Genomic DNA, 18,999 nt, shown 5'->3' on the forward strand with positions numbered 1-18,999 from the left:
AGGATTTGCAAAGACTTTAGAACAGATCCCCAGTAGAAATATTGCGCAGTCATCCCTCAGCTAAGTGCCTGCTATTATGTGCATCACATCCCGCCTCTGCTGCACAGCCACCATGTGGGAATGTGGTATTGCTGCCAAATATCTCCTCCTTTGTTTATGTAAGCCCTGGAAGTCAGAGGTGGCCCCTTCGATCCCTCCGTGATGTTTACAGGGGCGTGTCTTCAGGGCAGTGGGGTCAGGCAAGTTCCCTTCCTAATTAATTGCTGTCTCTCTGAGTTATGTGGGAAAAGAGCTGACCTGCCAGCACACTAAAACACAAGGGAAATGTCCTCCCATCTAGAAGAGGCCTTGTTTGCTCTCTGTTGCTGTGCTTCTGGACAGGGTTTTCCAGGAGCCCGTCTGCCTGGACAGACAGATGCTGGGACCACTTTCCCCAGCAAGGATCATACACCAGTCAGAGGTGGGATGGAGTCTGCTCTAGGAGAGCCTGCCTGGCAGCAGGTGGAGAAGAGGGAAAGTGCAGGTTGTTCTTTCCTCTTTTCTGAAGACAGTTCCTGGGATGTCATCATCTATGCCATGATTTTCTTTAGGGGCTGTGCCAAGAATTTGCTGGCCTGGTGGACACACCAGCTGATGGTCTAAGTGCTTGGCTAGATGCAGGCTTAGCAGGTGATATCCTGGGTTTCACACTCTGCTCTGCCAGCCATTCTCCATGAAATCCAAAGCTGAGGTACAGAAAGAAACAAATGAGCAGCCACGTGGATATTCATGCTGGACTACTGGTGAATGAGGACATTTGGGAACACCTAATATGACATTCTGGGTTAACCTACAGCAATGTGCATCAGATATGAACTTCTCTGAGTCCAGAAGAGCTTGGTTCTGGGTTTCTGGTTAGGCTTATGCTAGTCAGACCCACTAACATTATCTATGAACTGCAGATGGTTAAACAGCCATGCTGCAGCACAATGTAAATTTGTCACAGCAGCTTAAATTCCCCATCATCTCTGCTGGTACAAGTGGTGGATGTGCTGCACGTGCAGTCCAACACCATGTTGATCACTATGTAACCCAGAGCACCAAAACAGAGTAAAACAAACCAAGGATCTCCGTTCAAATGTAGAGCTGACCTTCATGTTGAGCGTGTATTGCTGCACCCAGCAAAGGAACTCACTACGCTGCTTGCCCAGAGGAGACAGGGATGTGATGGTCTGCGTGACCCCAGATGTGACACTGCACTGCCACACACAGGGGAAGCCCCCAAGCTTTCTGTGACTGGGAACTGCAAACAGCCCCTCTCACCCTTGCAAGCTGCTGGGTTATTGCCAGCTCTGATGGAATGGAGCTGCACTCCGTGTGTTTTCCCACATCCCTCCCCAGGCTAGTGTGATCATAACATTTCTCTGTAAAACACCATGTAAGACTGGAAAATTGTTGGCTTTTTTTAACTTAAAGGCAAGCTGGATTTGTGATGACAACCTGGGTGCATCTTTCACTCCCAACAAGGCAGTTTCCTTTACAGTCTGATTCTGAGTGCAGTAAAACATAAGCTAAGCCGCTGTAGGGTTTGCAGCCCCAAAGCACCTCTCTGCTTTCCTCGTCTTCCCAACAAATCAATTAGAGAGGATTTCTTTACTACTGGGAAGTAAGAAATTCCATGAAGATTAATAGGAGCTCTTAAAGAGCTCGAATAGAAGTGGTTTCCCTATCAGGACTCCAGAGAAGAATTTGGCTTTGCTACTGACAGACCATAGACATCATCCAGGGTGGAAAATACTGCCAGGAGCTGCAAGTTATCCTTGTTTTCCCCTCAATCTGTTTCCATACTTCTGTCTTCATGGAATACAGAATTTAAGTGAATTTTTCTGTACTGAATGACTTTTCAAATTTGCAATACAATGTCTTATTGATGGATCTGATAGATACCACACACTGCATGTCAGTCTGTGCCACTGCTGTCACTGCTTTCCGTTCACTGATCTCTACTGGGAATATCCTGACTGAAACTTGACTCCTGCATTGCCAGTATAAGACACTCTTTGCAGCAGTAAATTATTCCTCTCTCCTTTTCATTAAAACCCAAAAATCAAATCTAGTCTAAATAGCAATCCATTGGATATATTTTCCTCTGATGTATTGTTACCACAAACCACTGCTCCTGGCAGCCTGCAATTAGTACTGAAAAGCATCCACTGCTTTGAAGAGTTTTGTCTTTCAGCAGTTAGTAAATACAGTGTGTCCCTTCTGAGGGTCTGTAGAGGCAAGGCCAGGACATTCCCTTAGAATACTTGGGGTTTTATTTCCTACTGTGCTCTTCAGTCAGAGATTATCTCTGCAGACAATGCAGATAATGAAGCCTCAGTAATGAGCCTGGTCATCCTAATCTGCATCTGCAGCCAGCTACATGGGAAAGGGGGTTCTCCAGGGGCAAATCCAGAATTTGATGGGCTGAAGTGCCCTTGGATGTGCTTACATCTGCCACAAACACCTAAACTCCCTCTCTGGGAACAACTAGAAAGACCCTCGTGGGAGCATGTTTTACATTATCTACCTATAGGCAACCTATCAAACAAGTCTTAACAAACCACCCTCTACACTTGCCCACCAATATGCCTTCAGCCACTCTAAAAATATAAAGCCAACATCTCATCCTTCTGGATAGGTCCACAGTCCTGATGATTATTGTTTGACCTCCTGTCTCCAGGTTCATACCATCTGGGAAATGAGGAATATGTCAGAAGAAAGTGTCATAATGGGTTCAGGTCTCCAGCTTTATGTGCAGGGTACTCACAGAGTTGTGCCTGGGGTGAAGCACAGTGAGGGACCGAGGAGTCAGGCCTGATGGGATATGCAGGGATCTTGTTGGAACTGGTTCCAATAACATGCAAATGGATGTATTTATTCTACTTTTCACATGTGCAAGAGGTTTTCTGTAAAGAAGAATATTTTTATTATTATTCAGCTGCCTTGAGCAATGCAAAGATTTGCATTTCATTGGCAAGACCTAAAAATCTAGGCAAAAAAACTTGTGGTTTGTGGAAATGACTGAATGAATGCTCCCCTTTCCCCTACAGAGCAAATCAGCTTGTGGTGCTTCACGCTGATAACACTGCACTGTCTCTGTCTGGTCCCAGAGCCTGACTTATAGACCCAAGTGGAGATGTGTGTTATGGCTCTTTGTTCCCTCTAGTGGATAAATTTCTATCTACAGAGCTGTCTTTTCCATGAGCTGGACCTGCAGGAGACAGTGCTTGCAGAAACATGAGACCTCCTGGGGGCAGGGGCTGGTTTGGGCAGGAGCCCCACCCAGGGCTTCGGGACAGGTGAGCAGGGACACCTTTGCCACTCTGCTCTTGTATAAAGCACTCACCCCCAAGGTCCTGGCTCAGGCATGACTCAGTTTTTATTCAGGAAAAGCTCCCAGTAAGGCCAATTGCTATCTCCTTGGCCCTCTTTCTCCACCAGTCAATCCCCAGTGGCTCTGCTGACACAGCTGAAGGTTCCCTGTGAGCAGCTGGGAAACACCAGCCACCTCATGCTTGAAAAAACAGGTAGTCAGGCTGTGAGATAGCAGGGGAGCATTAACAATCATAAAAATAAAACCTGCAAGAGCAAAGCCCCTAACTCTGCACCTATCGCACATAAAGAACCTATATAAGTCAGTCATGCTTAAGATATTTCCATCTTTTCCTGCCTCTTTCACTCTGTTTGGCAAGACACATATGGAACTAATTAGGAACAAAGGCCAATTGTTTTAATATTTAGCGTTTACCACATCAAGCTGCAGGTTTTTTTTCTTTGACTGGTTTTAATGCATGTGCATATGCTGAGCAGGCACAGAGTTTCTCTTTTTTATTTGAAATTGTTGCTTTAATGTCATGTCCCTAACACCTCCATCCTGGCTTTTGGACTTGGATCAAAACAAAGTATTTTTAGTTTTGCATTAAAATGAGAACAATACATGGAGGAAGGGATTGGCTCCCCAGCTCAGCGGATTTTGCTCTCCCAGCTAGACTGCTTCAAGGAAAGAACATGGGCCAACATCTTTTCCATTTTACTAAGCAAATTCAAAGTACCACTATGGAATTGTTGGACTGAGAAGCTCTCACTTTGCACACATTAACTCTAAACTGCATCTGGACCAATACCTGTAACAGAGCATGGAAATGAACACAACATCCAACATTCCTATAAGAGCACAGGATTATACCTGGCTGCTTTGGGACAACTCCAGGTGTTGTAGAAAGACTGTGGGAAGGGAAAGTATTTTTCTCCTTTCCAAAACACGTGTGTACAATTTAAAGTGTAAATACAGTCTCAAACTTCACTTCCAGAGAAAGAAAATATAGTTATTTACTAACCTCTAAAGTGGCTTTGTAAGAGAAAAAAATGAAGTAGACATTGAGAGTGACTTTGTGAAGTGACACTTCACAATTATAGACTGTAATATAATCATTTTTATAAATTAATAAATAAGTACACATAGAAGCTGTAGGTATGACCCATCAGGCTTTCACTGATATGGATATGTACAGATGTGAGTGTGCGTGGTGATGTCTGTTCTCTGTACCACACAGACCATGCAGCCCGTGCCCAGGAGCACTCAGTTTAGCTGAGCAGCCCAGAGGATCTGTCCGAGCCCTGGGCTCTGGGTATGTGCCTTCCAACCTCTAGAAGAGAGGAATATCTGAACCTAGGAATTAGCATTAATCTCTGCACCAGATGGTGTTACACCAGATATTCTTTTTAAGGTGAACATGTGATCTACTGTACAGCAAACCAGAGGGGTCTGCAGTCACATGGCAAAACGTATAATAACTCAGATAGAGCTTTGATTAGACAACTGACCTGGTTACCATCTGTAGCAACAAGAAGCGAGCTTGACATTTTTGGAACAGTCTCCCCAGAAGCTTAATTCTTCCACCTCTATGGCACAGCAATCCTGCTGAGCAAACTACACTGACAAAACAGAAGGAAGCTAAAGATATGCTGCTTGAAGCATGTCGTTAAGGTTACAAGGCTTGGGGTTTCCTCTTTTTTATTTTTTTTTCCCCGTTTCCCCCCTCCTTCTTTCAGACAAGCCACATCTTGACTCATACGGTCTGATGTGAAAACCCACTCAGCTATTTGATAGTTGGGAAATCTAGATGAGACTGTAAGTTATTTCAAGGGAAGCCAGTGTGTGCTGTGAACTCTCTCTCACACACACGCACACACGCGGGGCAGCTCCGCACTATGGTAGTACAGACAGCTGTGACTCCGGGTAGGACCCGAAGACTTTTATTCAAAATACCGTATGGATCACAGAGGAGGCGCAGTGTGGAAAGGGTAAGCCACGATTTCTTTGTGCTGAATGCATGCCCAGAGGATGGGAAGGGTACTATTTGATAGCAGTTGTCTGCCCTGTTAGCAGTCAGAGCTAATAGGGATTATGTCATGGTGTGTAGAAATTACTATTGGTGCATGCCATGGTGTGTGGGAATTACTATTGGTGGGACCTGTGTGGTGATGAATGGGAATTAATACTTGTCAAAGTCTGTGTGATAACTTAGGGTAGAAATTGGTGCCAGTAGGAACAGTTAGATAACACACAGCAAATGCAACTATTATAGACTCTGTGGTAATACTCAGGGGTAATAATTTCTGAAAAAACATAATTTCTAATGATGAATACTCACTGAGAGAGCATGATGGCATACAGCAGCACGGACCTGTAGCAGTGGGGTGTAAATAATAAAAATAAAAGTGAAATAATGAACACCAGTGGGAAGCTCAGGGTGGTGTTAAAGGGGTTGTGTAAGTAAGCACAGATGAAGATGCCCACGAGTGTCTGTTGCAGCTGAGATTTTCAGTGAGCAGTGGTGGCAACCTGGGCTCTGCAGCGCACAGTGCTTCTCTCTGGTCAGTGCCAGCTGAAGTGACACCACTGGCTGTCCCTGGCTAGCCAAGACAACTTTCTTGCAGCAGCAGGCATAGCAGGGGGCCCCGGGGAAGCTATAATTTTGTCATTAATCACCCGAAAGCACATCACCTCAGCAGCAGTGCCCAGGGAACCAGGGGGTCCCATTGCTTTGAAGGATTGATGAGCTGGCAAAGAGGGGATGGCTGGGACAGGGGTCTCATCTCAGAGAATGATGAACACTAGCAGAGTACACACTGAGCACACATCTGGCACACATCAGGCACTTCAGGCTGCCTTTGCCTGGTACGCTGTCTCTGACAGAGCTGGCTGGGGCAGCACAGCCCCCCAGGGGACAGGGACTGTTTGCACATCCCCTCCACTTGTCACTGCTTAAATGTCCTGAAACAGTACTCAGCTCAAGGGAATGGGCACACTCTGCACACTCTTGCCTGTAGGGAGTTTGGGCTGAGTGCCCCAGGGGTGGGTAAGGGGTGCTGCACTGACTGATACATGGCTGGTAGCATGTGTAGAAGCTCTACAAGCCTAGAGTGGCTAAGAGTTGCTCCCTTCACCCAGAAGAGAGGGAAACCTTTGCTTGAGGCAATTGTTTTGTTGAAAAGCAGTTTGGCAGCTGCTGAACCCACCTGTGAGTTTGCTTCAAGTCTGTTGCATGTGACACTCAAAAAAAAAATAAAATCTGCATTTGGACATTTCAAACTAGGGGTTTTTTCCATTTTTCTTTCAAAAAGAGTGTAATTTCATTTGGATGAATTCCTTCATTTCTTTAAGGAATGTGAGAAAAATCTCAAAATTAAAAGCAGGTCGAAAACTGTTTTGGTTAAACATAAACCCTTTTTGTTGCTTGTTTTTCTTTCATCTCCATTTGGCAGAAGGGAAAGCAGAATAACTTTGTGTCAACCTGAAAAATATTTTCTTTGCCTTTCCAGTCCGTCAAGCAAACCAAAGATAATCAATTATTCACACAGCTTTGGTCTGCTATTGTTTGATTGTCAGTTGTTGCTTTGGAGAGCATTCAGAAATGTCCTTTCTGGTAAATTTGGGCTTTGTGGTTCAAGATGCTGTTTCTGAGAGGGACTCAGGGCAGGCAGCCTTGCTGCCTTAACCTGCCTTGGGGTTAGGTTTTATTTGTGTCCCCTGTACTGCACCCAGCACTACTGTGGCATTGGTGAGGGTTCTCCTGTAAGAGTAGCACTGCTGCCTCTGGAGGTGGGTTGGTGTCTGGTGGTTTTCAGCTGCTCTTGCAAGTGTGGGGAGGCAGAGAGTGTGGTGTCTCCTTCAAAAGGGGCTTCCCACAAGGTGGTAGATTATTTTTCATCCAGACAAAGCTCTCAGCTCCTGCAGGGCCACCACCCTCTGCTGCCGCTGGCCACAGGGGCTCCCTCCCTGTCTGGAACAGCTCATGCTTTATGCAGACCATACCTGAGACTGATTATCCTGGAGACTCATCATAGAATCATAGAATGATTTGGGTTGGAAGGAACCTTAAAAATCATCTCATTCCAAACTCCCTGCCATGGGCAGAATGCCACACACTAGATCAGGTTTCTCAGGACCCCATGAAACCTGGCCTTGAACACTGTCAGGGATGGGGCACCCACAGCTTCTCTGGGCAGCCTGTTCCAGTGTCTCACTACCCTCACAATAAAGAATTTCTTCCTAACATCTAATCTATATCTCTTCTCTTTTAGTTTAAAACCATTCTCCCTTGTTCTATCACTATTTGATAGTCATATAACTGCAGAAAATGGGAGACCACTCTCCTCCATGCACGCACACATCCCCTCTGGAAACACGCTATCCATACTGACCTGTCTGAACAACAGCTGCCAGAGTCTTACCTTTGCTCTGTGTATTAGTCCATGTGATGGAGAGGTGTGAAAACTAGCAATATTCTCTCACAGGGCGTTTCCAGGACATAACCCCACGGTGGCAGCAAGGGAGATCATGGATATACCTTCAGAAGGAGGTGTTGGAGAATGTCAGTATTTATACAGGAGGCAAGAACGGATGCATAAGGATGACCAGCACTGCAGGGAACTTGGCAGTGTGTACACACTTCACAGCTCCACTATACACAGCCCAAGTGATCAGCTGCTGTTAGAGGGGTTTGTGTTGTTTTATTTTCACTCACATCCAACAGTTTATTTCTCTCCTTCCCACTTCCTGACCTAAGGCTGGGATGGTTTAGGCTTCTTCTCAGGCAAATGCTGGAGCCTTGCTCTAAGAGTTGCCAGAGGTTTTGATGGGATGGTTTTTGCAACCACTTTTTTATCCTAAATCTCTGTCCTTGCTATTTTTCTTTCTGCCTCATGACAGAACTACCCCATCAGGCATCTGGCTTATGAGATTCTGGTCAACCTGGCTGAAGCACACATAGTGCCCTCTCTCCCTGGAATCCCCTGCCAGCTAGAGGTGGCAGGGCAGATCCCCTGCACTTGGAGTTTTGAAGCCACACAGAATCTGTTTCTAAGCTCAGAGTCCACAAAATCCCACTGCAGCAGTGAAAGAGCCCATAATACAGTCCCGAGTAAGCAGATTTCACATGGAAAGCCTGAGATGTGAAAGATCTGTGCAATGCACCCAGCAGAAGAGATGGCTTTGTAAAGGCCTTAGCAAGTCCAAATAAAAAAAGGGCAGTGTTTAATTTTAGTAGGTATGACACAGAGACCACCAAACGTGTCAGCTGAGGCAGAATTAAGCATTGAGCCACAGGACACACCAGCAGCCAGTGTCAGGATTGACATGAGTTGGGTTCATCTAATTAAATGCTGGTGTCTATGAGGTGTGTCCATCCTGACCAGCACCATGGGTTGCCTTTGGGATCACTGCAGAGGCAGTCAAAATACTCTGCGAGGGTTGCAGAGGAGGTCCCCTGAACACCCATTTTCGGCTGAATTAATAACCCCTTAAACCTCAGCCAGCTCTACTTTAGCCAGCACATACAGGGACACCTCAGTCAGAAGAGGTTCCCCCTCCACAAAAACAGGAAACATGAATTCCATCCCTAACACAGTATTTCTCAGCACAGAGTCCTCCTCACCAGACCTTCCCTCCTTGGATCTCCTTCCCCCCACTAGTACTGCATGTTAAATGTGCAGTCCCTTCTCCTTTGCATTATTAATGTGAGACAGTTTATGCCTGCAAGCTATGTTTATTATATCCATGTGCTGCGGATGTGTGTGAGAGGAAGATGAATAAACTCCTGCTAATGTCTAACAAATGCCTAGCACCATTCAGAGATCTCTTTCTGCTGCTTCGAGGCACTGGTTAAGAAGAGCACAATTTACTCCTTCTCTCAAGACCTCACTGGCTATTTTCCAGCCGCAGGAATGTTTCTCACCACAAACACAAGGCATTGTTTTTGCGAGTTAAAAAGCCTAGAAAAAACATGCGGCTTTCTTGTACTAAAAAAGAACAAGTCTGCCCTCTCTTCTGCCTTTGAGGCTCAAAGGATGGCACTACAGAGATTGTGTAAAAAGGAAGGCCATGTCCAGGCTAAATGAAGTCCTGTAAGAAACAAATCAAACTGGGAGAGATCTGGCTGGAAAAGCCACTTTAAATTGGGTTTTGCAGTTTGCGTCTCAGCTTTAGGTCCCAGTTCTCAGCTATGGTAAATTAAAGGTCTTGTGCCCAGTTGTGTCAGTGGATGCTTGCAGCTTAGGAGGATTTTAGTCCAGATTGCTTTTTTTTATTTCTTGTGCTTCCAAAGAAGATAAGTTAAGATTAAAAATACGGCCAAAGCCCCAAGCCACAGCTCCACTGTCTCTTACACAAGTGTAAATCTACACCAGCACAGAGCTAGGACTGCTATTTACCTATGACACTTCCTCTCTGAATGGATATCCATGAACACTCACTCATATCATGACTTTAAAACACACCAGGCAGAGATAAATCTGTAAATGGATATTTATTGCCATAGAAAACAGATGGCAGAAGAAAAAGCTCCCATGTTCTTATCCCAAGCTGCAAGCACGTTAAGAATGCAGCAGGAAACGTCATTCCTCCTATAAATAAATTTCTCTTGAGAAGAGAGAACCCAGGGCTGAAAAAAAAAAAAGTCAGTCTTTCTGCTCTGCAGGCCAAGTCTGAGGCAGGTTTTCCCACGCTACTCTGCAGCTTATGGCGACCTTTGCTTTTGGCAAGAGAGGAGATTGCCTCCAAGCAAATCCAGCAAAAGAGTCTGAGGATGTCTTGCTGCTGCACAAACCAACCAGCACTTTTATTATTCTGAGTTGCTGATTTTCTTTTTCTAGTAGACAAAGTATAATTCAGCATTCAGCTTGTTATCAATCATTTCTCTGGGATGGGTTCAAGAGCAAAGTGGTGGGAAACCTCTCACACCAAGGGCTGTAGTGCAGGGTCTAATGGGATGGAACAAGGCAGATCTTGTAACATTCATGCTGGAGTGGTCCTTGTCTGTGAAACCCTTTGTGCAGGCTCTGTGAGTGATGCTGTGAGCACTTGCTCTGACGCCACGACGAAGCGAGTGCTTTAAGGGAAGTTGATCTTTCCAGTTCATGCTATTTACTTGAAAACTCTTACTCTGGCATGCAGATCCTGCAGAGCTTTGCTTAGCACCTTCACTGACATTTTTTGGACAGGTCTCTTACCTTGACAACATCACTACCAGTCTGATAAACTGGCGAGGTGACAGCAGAGTTACTCAGATACTGTGGATAACAAACAAAGAGTGGATATTTGAGTGTGGAAGTTGCCAAAGACAGAAGAAAGACCTTGAAGCAAGGAATTCCTGTTTTCTTAGCTTTTTTCTGGAAGTTACTCAAGTCACAAGGTGATGAAAAATTATTCACCAGCTCTATAGACAAATAATTGTATCTAAATAAAAAAACTGAGATCTTAATCTTAAGATCATTGCTAATCTTAAGTAGCAAAGCTGTCACCTGTGTAATGCTCTGATATAATCACTTGTGACTGCCGAAACATCAATTTTATCTACTTCATCTGAGCTTTATCTTTTCTGACCTGTTCACAAGTATTTTGGAGGAATTGGTTTAATTTTAACTCTACCTAGACAGATAAATGCTTAGTCCACCTCTCAGGTGTCTGAAAGTTGTAATATTTTGTGACACTTCTAAAAGGTGTAACAAATCAAAACAGACTTCTCTGTGAAACGGATCAGGAGCTGTGCCAGACTTCATCCCCCCAAAAAGCATGCAGGTTAACAGTGCAAGAGGTGAGAGCATGGCAAAGACTAATGGATAGTGACTGGTGAACTCTGAAGAATTTGGAACTAGGGTACTGCTCAAATTGGCTTTCAAATGGTTGGAGCTTAATTGAATTATCAAGCGCTCCTGAGGCCTGGAGACCTCAACAGCAGAGGTTTTGCTGTGAAATTTCCAGTGCTTCGGATTCTTATTTTGATGAGAAAATGAAAAGCTTTTTTCATTACAATTTGGCATTTGTTGCCTTCACGTTGGCCAAACCCTGGGACAGAAAGGACAAGCTAGGGGACAGAGGCTGGGAGCCAGAAATGAGACAAATGTTTTGTATTCGGGTGAAAGGAATGGGGGAATCATATGAATCCAGTTATAAAATTTTGGGGAGGTGAAAAGGCTCCTCTAGTTCATGGATCCTTTTGGCTAATAAGCCTGCTCAAAAGGCTTTTTCAGGTAACTGGTACCATGCCCTGATCATACTCCCAGCAGCAGCCCAAAGCTCAGGAGCTGTGATGGTTTAGCACCAGAGTAGCTTACCTTAAGGTAGTGCTTTACAGCCTGAAAGATAAGAACTTGCCAACCCTACAAGGAGGTTCCTGGAAGAGCTTTTCCATACAGAGACTGTATTTCATGCAAGGTCAGCCAGTGACAGATAATGAAAAGTGGCAGCTTGGGTGTTTGAAATATCTTGCAATTTGTCCCAACCTGAAATCCTAGTCCTAACTCATGCTCTAGCCAGGATTTACCCCTGGAAGGGCTTAGACATGCCTGCAGTTGGGTTTTAACATCCAGACATAGAAGTCTTCAGATTTTGTCAATTCTTGATCCATATAAGAGATTGCTTAAATATTGCTTCAGTTTCTTTAACTAACAGGATCTTCAGAAATCAAGTGCAAAGCATGCCTTTTTCCAGTTCTTAACTTCTTGATCAATCTTTTCATCTATGTAAGTCAAGATAATGTCAGAATATGAAAAAGAGAAATCAAAATAAAACAGTAGATGAGCAGCAAACTTAGACTTCATCAAGCTTTTCCATTTTCACTCTAGAAACTTCTTTGGTTCAGACCAGACACCAACAGAAGCCTGTTAAATACCAGCAGTGACTTTAACGAGGCTCACAAGCAACAGGACCCTCCCAATCAGCCTGATAGAAATCATGAAAGAGGCTGTTCTGACCAAAAGTAAATCTATTGTTTAGGTACTCACATAGTTCCTATTTTGCTGATTCAAGTTGGATTCAGATTTCGAACACATTTCCAAATTTGTGGTCAAACTTTCTGTCTGAGCTTAGTTTATTTCCTGGTGAAGTATATATTATCCTCATTGTCTCAATCATGCCTAATAGCTTCAAAGAAATGGTGATTTTTCATTCCACCAGCAAATGGATATGAGTGATTCTTACGCTTTAATTTTTTTTCGGTGGGACCAAAGTATCACACTCTCCAAATTGCACAGGCAAGGAGCGCAATTAGTCTCCACTTCCCAAAGATACCACATGAAAAGCTTTTGAAAAGATAATGGGCTGAAAATGACACCATTTAGTCACCCGCACACACTCTACAATCCAGCTGTATTTCTGGAATGCATTTAGAAGGTGCAATTAGGGTCGCGCATGCTTTGAAATAGTGAGCAAAATTCTTAACTGAGGTTGAAATTAATTTTAGTTTCCAGTACTCCATCTATAAAAGCCACCCAGTGTTGATCATGGATATCTATTTTCTCTCCAGGTTTTGCATCATCACAGATGAGGTAAACTGTCTGTGAAACAATAGGTAAGGACCGATAACCTGCAATTAATGTTGATGCACTAAGCGTCTGCCCTTTGGGGATTTACCATTTTAGTTCAGAATAAAAGTCCCTGCAAGAGTGAATCAAATCAGCCTTAACTCAAAAGTTCCTGCCACAGGGATTTTCCACCCTGCCAGCTCCCAACAGATGAGTGATGGGATGAGATGTGTTTTGGAGAAACTCATCTAAGAGAGATTAAAGGTAGGGGTTGGTATTCTTACCAGTGTGTGTTTCCCATGTCATCTTCCTCCCACTTGTACCTTCAGCCAGCCTACATTTACAAGTTCATCATGTAACTGCAAAAAATTTTACTACCATTTTAGGACTCTTCAGTAGTCAAAGAAAAGAGACTAATATGTCTCTTCTGGTAACAAAAATTTGTATCATAAGAGCATCAATACATGCTCTTATCCACAATATTGTCCACCATATTGTCCACTAAGTTGCACCAGGGGAGGTTTAGATTGGATATTAGGAAAAATTTCTTCACTGAAAAGTTGGTCAGGCATTGAAAAAGGTTGCTCAGGAAAGTTGTGTAATCACAACCCCTAGCATTCAAAAGACGTGTGGATGTGGCACTTGGGAGCATGGTTTCCTGGCTACCATGGTAGTTCTAGGTCAACAGCTGAAGAACTTAGAGGCATTTTCCAATCTTAGTGATCCTATGATTCTACCTGGATGACTGCGCCAGATGCAGGGCAGGTGCCAAGCAGCAGAGCCCTGGGTTCCAGCCGCCTCTCCATGTCCTTGAGGCCATGTTTACAGAATCAGTTGTTCAATCTTGGAGACTGCTGAGCGTTTGAGTCTGTTTTGGGGTCTCCTGGTGCTCCATGTTTCTTTTGGACATGTGTTCAGGAAGCCTGAGGGAATGTCTGAATCTGCTCTGAAGGACAACTCCATGACCATATTCTTGGATAGTCTCATACATTTACGTGCTTGAAGGCTGTGGGTAAGGGCACCAGGAGCAGATCATTGGAAATGCTTGGAAATGCTTGATAAAATGCCAAATACCTCACCAGAATACAGGGCAACTGGGGAGATATGAAAGGGACTGGATACTGTACTTGCACCCTCTCCAAATGCCTCTCTTTCATTACAGGATAGACTTAATCTGGCATTCAAAGCAATATGTATCTCATATCAGCTTCTCTGCATAAATGCCTGCATTCACTGCATCTGAAAAAGATGATGAGATCTGCCTGGGTAAGAGCACTGTTGGATGCTCAGGGGATGAGCACAGATCAGTGTGTTCCCCTGACCAGTGTGATCCATGAGAAATTACCACTATTCAGAGAGGAGAATGCCAATATCTTTTTTGTTCTCCACAGTACTCCAAAAAAGCTCTCCAACATCTTGCTTTTATTAATCCTTTTGCTATAGATTCCATAGCCAAGGGACATCTCTAACCACAAGGCTTGTCCTGCATCCATGATGCTTTGGAGCATCTTAGGAAGCTGAATGAGGATGGCAACAAGTTTCTTTCTGTCTTTCAGTCTTCCTTTAATGCATCATCAGACAGCAGGAGGAAGACAACCAAGGTTAAAGCCCTAGAGGTAGTTTATCCTCATTAAAGGTCCAGATTTTCACAGAAAACCAAGAAAAGTGAGTTGCCAATATTTCACAGACTCTCCTTTCCTCAGAGCTGAGTTCAAAGCTGTTACTGTCGCCTGAGGGCAGAGCCTGAATTTCCAATATTTGAAAATACCATCCAAAAAATCTGTCAAGGCTTATATGATGGATGGGCTATTGCTAGAGGGAAGCTTGGCAATCTACGTCACAACTTAAAATTATCCCTTATAATACATTGGGTTTTACATATTACAGAGCTCCACAGACATTGATCCTCTGCAGATCTCTGCAAGACCCAGCCAGCACTGTTGTTCCCACTTGGCAACCAAGATGCTTTCAGGGTAGAAGCTGGGGTTAACTGCCAACACCCTGCAAATCTGGAGGTGTTTGATGCAGGATCAAACTTCAGGGCTCCCGTTAGCTGGAAGCACACATCCACATCCCCTTCCTCCCTCTCCAGCATCTCTCCACCCAACCCATGCTTGCAAACCACACCAGAGACTAGGAGGAAGCTTTCTAATTTTCATAATTTCCACTCTGAAATGTTGGAAAGCTTCCTTTTTCCATCCTGGACTTTGTTGTAATGCAGCCATTGTGTATCCTCCTGAAAACTTTCAAATGCACCAATAGTGGCAGTTTCCTGCAGAAGAAAAAGGGTTTGCTTCAGTTACAGCAAGTGGGAACCTGGCCAAGAAGAGTCATAAAACCAGAGGACGTTGATTTTTAAAAGCACAATTATGTTAGTGCATTCCAATGTACCCAATCAGTCACAGGAGAGCGGTTAAAGTGGCCTTGGGGCCAACCTCCAGCTCCTGGAGAATGGTGTCGGGGGAAAGATAATCAGGCTGATGCCAGTGGATGATCTAGCAGCTTTTCCTGACAATCAGTCACAGCAGACTGTGTGGTGCTGGCCAGGCTCTGGGTTGCAACAGCATTTTGAAAACTTTTCAATCCTGAGCTTTGTTTCATACTAATCCATGGATGCTGTTATCCACCCTAGACTGGAAGGGAAATTGCTGCAAGATCCAAAACAAGGGTGTAGGCAGCATGAGTGTTTTTCTGCAAAGGCCAAGAGATACTGTGGGGTCTCTGAACAAATCTTCTAGCACCCAGCGTCAGTGTTTTCTCTGAAATCAGCACCTTTTTCCCCAGGAGTCCTCTATTTAAGGGGCTCAGAGGGAAAGAACCCCATTTTGGAGGGATGGGAGCAAAACATTTCTGAAACCATCACCTTTTAGAGAAATCACAGATGGAAACCCACAAATCCAGATATCCTGAATCACTTGAAGATGGATTGGGCATCTTGTGCAACCCAGGATATCTACCACCACAGTCTTGCACTCATCCCCTCTCCTGTGAGGTCAGCACTTTGGAAGGACTGACCTCAAATTCCCAGGGCACCAGACTATGGGAAACCTTCCGTTGTTTCTGTTTCGTAACGATTGCCCACTGGGGAGGCACTGACCAACTCCCCCTCCCAGTTACCAGTTTGCAAAGCCAAGAAATACCAACATGAAAAGGTCCACGTTCCCTTATCCTGGAATGAACTGACCACGTCTGGTCATACAGGGACAGAGCCCAGAAAACCGTCTATGTGGGCCTTGCTTTCCCATGACAAATTTCCCAATCAGAGCTTGAATAAACATGAGCTCATCACCAATTTGTAACTGTGAAGATTTAAGGCCCTCCTGATCACATTTTTATAGAAGCAGCAGTAAGCTCTCGTTCTTGCTATTCTGCCCATATCTTAATCACTCTCTGACAAAACCAAACACCCTATTTTGAAATCAAACAGATTTCACAGCGGGTGTTCCTTGCCAAGGCAGCCATTCTTGTCTGACTGGACCACTGCCGTGTTCAGTGTTGATTTTGGTGGGCTTCCGATACAAATCTTCCCAAAGACCATTTCTCTCACTGCACAGAATAAGAGCCCTATTGTTACAACTACGATGCATTTGGGACACATCTCCATTGCTCCTTAGACCACAGCAGCCACTTAGTGGGGCTGTTCTCGTAGCTGAGTACCCTTTTTCTTCTCCTTTTCACTATGGAACAGAGCAGTTCCAGGTATTGCACCTGGGGAAGATGAGGGTGATAACTTGTTGCTCTCAGTCCCCTCTTTTTGGCCAAGCAGTGGCTTGGAGGAGTGTTTATACCGAAGTCCAGGTAAAAGCACAATTACAGAAATGTGCAGTCATTTTTGCTCTTGCTGAATCCTGAAATAAACCAAATGAGGTGAATCAGAACCAACTCTGTCTCAGAGTGCCTGGTTCTCACAGACAGACACCTCAGCTATATGAAGTTTTTCCTGGCTTTGCAAGGTTGTAACATGGCTTTGTCAGTTGATGCCTGTCCATGATGAGACTGAACCCCAGTTCTTACCCCTGCTGTCAGGGCACTTCAGAGGTTGTTCTTCAACTCACGTGTGCATGGATTATCAAGGGCAATGGACCATGCACTGCTGGTACTGTCTTGGGGTGAAGGCAGCAGTGCAGGGACCAAGAGCAGCTTGCTGTCCTGATAGGACATGGAGTGGGAGACAAACCAGAGCAACACAACAACATGAACCATGAGTGCAGAACAAAAGGCCTTCAGCCCTGTGGGATCTTCTGGGTAGATCTGTCTGGGTAGAGATTGTGCTGTGTCTAAGCTGTGTCTGGAGTTGTGGAGGTGTGTGGGACCTACAGGAGAGGGCACAGCGTGGCATTTCAGTCTGACACAGAGGGCCTGGTGGGAACTGCCCAGGAGAAATGAGGGCAATCTTGCATGTGGTTCAAAGCAAATTGAATGGATAGAATATATGGCTCTAAGCAATGAAGAAGTGAATTTATTTCAACCACATGCAGCTATTCAACTTGTGAACAACATTAGCTGGGTTTTGATCACTCCCTTTTTTTCTGAGCTACTGTGGTGCTTGGGCAGAACTTCCAACTTCATCATTCTCCTAAAAGTTCCTATATTTGTTTTCCTTAGACTTGAGACTTCGTTGTTTTTTAAAAAGAAAATCTGCCATATCCCTCAGCTGCAAATGATTTAATAGCTCTTGGCTTTGTGTGATCTGAATATTTTCTTGTTCTCTTGCTTTGCAGCTGTGACCTACTTAATTACAAGCAGGAAACAAACCCCAGAATCATTAGACTTTCTGCCTGGCTTAAAGAAGGGGAAAAAAATAAAAATCTCATGTTGTTAAATACTAGGATGTCCTTCTTAATAACAGGAAGTCAAGCTCCAGATAGCAACAGTGAACATTTGAATTCTTTGTGCATCAAGATAAGAACAGCAAAGAGCTTATGGGCTTTATTTTTTTATGGCATGGATGTTTTGGGGGCAGGGGAAATGACAGCCGTTTCTAACAGCCAAAATGGGAATGAGTCATAAATTTCTAAATCAAGACCGTAAATCCTCTTTGTTTTAACTTCTGAACGGCTTCAGTCTGCTCTGTCCATAGAGACAATCAAGTGGCTGACTTGCTGCTTCAATCCAGCAGCTTTCGATCTATTTTATCCTTTTTTCAGGAGGTATGAGCAAACAAGCCAGTCAGTGAGTTGGGATCCCCCATGGCAAATCATCAGGTTGGAAGACAGAACGTGGGGGAGTTTGATTAACTCCTCTCCACCTCTGCAGATGGAGTCTGGGTTACTATTTATACCTCCTAAAACTCAGTACCCTGTCTGGAAATGCTGGAGGTTCCGTGGGCGTAATAGTAGCTGTAGAAAGCAACCAGAGAAAAGGAAAGCCAGGACTGCCAGCCTCTGTGACTGTCTGTCCCACACGGGCACTTCAGCCCTCTTGTGCCTGTTTATCCGCAGCTCTGGTGGCAGCTCAATAATACAAATCTCCCAGTGCATCGAGAGGAAATAGAAGCTGATGTTTGCTCAGGGTTTTAAACCAGCCAGCAACAGAAGCACAAGTTATCAACTTCTGTCAACTGTGCATGCATTATCACTGTGGATGGCATGGATCCAGCGCTGTCCTACAACACAAATGGAGATTTTCCATTAGCACGAGCCACAGGGGTCTGCGTTTCAGGAGTAAACGGGGTAGAGGTCAACTCTTATGCTCTACTGAGAAGGCCTAACTGGTCCCAGCTGGGGAGATGTTCTCAACATGAAGATCTGCTGCAGTACAGTAATCCCCCTCTGTTGACTCCTGCGTTTCCCATCTGCAGATTAGTTGTTCTTAGGCAATAGGAACAAGCAAACTGCCCCACATGACCCAGCTCCAGAGCAGATGCCATGAATGAGTGTGCAAGTGTGTGCTTTGTGGAGTCAGCAGCTCAGTGTGGGACGTTTCTACCCCAGAGTCAACAGAGCCATCCCCTTCCTCCACAGCAGCCTCCCTACATGCATTTAGCATTGCTTGGATGTGTACAACACTCCTCCCACAGGGAGTATATATGTATTCTGGTAGTCCTCACCTCAGGGAACATTTATTTACCCATGGTTATGCTCATTTTGATAATCAGTATAGGAGCTTTCAACACAGAGGGTACATTATCGATCCAAGATATATTAAGTATTTCTGCTTTTTAGTATATGC

The 18,999-nt window shown here is 44.5% G+C and overlaps 1 protein-coding gene and 1 long non-coding RNA gene across 6 annotated transcripts in view; one reads left to right on the forward strand and one right to left on the reverse strand.

Annotated features, from left to right (window-relative positions):
* Positions 1–18,999, forward strand: part of FRMD4A (FERM domain containing 4A) — a 366,759-nt gene that overhangs the window by 160,443 nt on the left and 187,317 nt on the right. The gene's annotated exons all lie outside the window — the stretch shown is intronic.
* Positions 14,969–15,833, reverse strand: LOC135415005 (uncharacterized). Its single transcript, XR_010430938.1, has 2 exons — positions 15,692–15,833; positions 14,969–15,100 (listed from the first exon to the last, which is right to left on the reverse strand). It is a non-coding gene; the product is annotated as an uncharacterized LOC135415005 (long non-coding RNA).

The sequence above is a fragment of the Pseudopipra pipra genome, chromosome 5, assembly GCF_036250125.1.
Source record: "Pseudopipra pipra isolate bDixPip1 chromosome 5, bDixPip1.hap1, whole genome shotgun sequence".
NCBI lineage: Eukaryota > Metazoa > Chordata > Aves > Passeriformes > Pipridae > Pseudopipra > Pseudopipra pipra.